The sequence below is a fragment of the Octopus bimaculoides genome, chromosome 22 (genome assembly GCF_001194135.2).
Source record: "Octopus bimaculoides isolate UCB-OBI-ISO-001 chromosome 22, ASM119413v2, whole genome shotgun sequence".
Taxonomy (NCBI): domain Eukaryota; kingdom Metazoa; phylum Mollusca; class Cephalopoda; order Octopoda; family Octopodidae; genus Octopus; species Octopus bimaculoides.
Genome location: NC_069002.1, coordinates 36,455,151 through 36,455,997, shown reverse-complemented (window position 1 = coordinate 36,455,997; position 847 = coordinate 36,455,151). Strand labels below are relative to the sequence as shown.

Here is an 847-nt window from a genome sequence, read left to right as displayed (position 1 = left end):
GGGATTCTACTTTGAAGGGTGTGGTAGAACTAATTGGCATACCTACACAAGTGTGCCTCCCCACATCGACTTTGTTTCCTCATACTATCCAGAAAAATGGATATTTTTAATGAAATTTCCTACAAATACCCTTCAGATGGTGTAGATTCCAATTATATCGGAATTTGTTATGAAAAGTTTTTTCTGTGGGTAGAGGAGAGGAGTTTTGGAAAATTCACACGAGTTGACTTTGTTTCCTCATGACTTTGAGAAAAATGTTTTTTTTTTTAATGAAATTTTCTACAAATCTCTTTCAGAATGTGTAGATTGTGATTATATTGGAATTAAAAAAAGGAAAAAAAAAAACTGGTGGGCTCACATACATGTGATGTGTCAACACGTCACATGTATCCACAAAATGATGCATGAAATTTCGAAAAAGATTCTGTGTGTCAGTATGTATGTGTGCATGCTCACTATTTTTCTTTTCACATCTAATTCCGATATAATAGTACCACAAAAGACTGCACTTCATGTTAATATTACTATCATTAACTTTACAGGAAACGTACTCATGCATAGTCCTTTCTTTCTTTTCTCTTTTCCGTATGCTGAGCAGTTCACATCCAGGTCTCCTTTCAGGTATGTTGATTATGCATTTATTTTTTGCAGCTGTTGTTTATAACAGGTGCTGTCTGAAAGATACTCTTTTACTCGTTTCAGTCATTTGACTGCGGCCATGCTGGAGCACCACCTTTATAGTCGAGCAAATCGACCCCCAGAACTTATTCTTTGTAAGCTTAGTACTTATTCTGTCGGTTCTCTTTTGCCGAACCACTAAGTTACGGGGACATACACACACCAGTAT

The 847-nt window shown here is 36.2% G+C and overlaps 1 protein-coding gene across 8 annotated transcripts in view; it reads left to right on the top strand.

Moving 5' to 3' along the window:
- Positions 1 to 847, top strand: part of LOC106867752 (phospholipid phosphatase 4) — a 27,372-nt gene that overhangs the window by 2,191 nt on the left and 24,334 nt on the right. For all 8 annotated transcript variants that reach the window (XM_052975694.1, XM_052975693.1, XM_052975692.1 and 5 more), the window contains exon 2: positions 599 to 621. The gene's annotated coding sequence lies outside the window, so the exon portion shown is untranslated. The remainder of the gene's footprint in view (positions 1 to 598; positions 622 to 847) is intronic.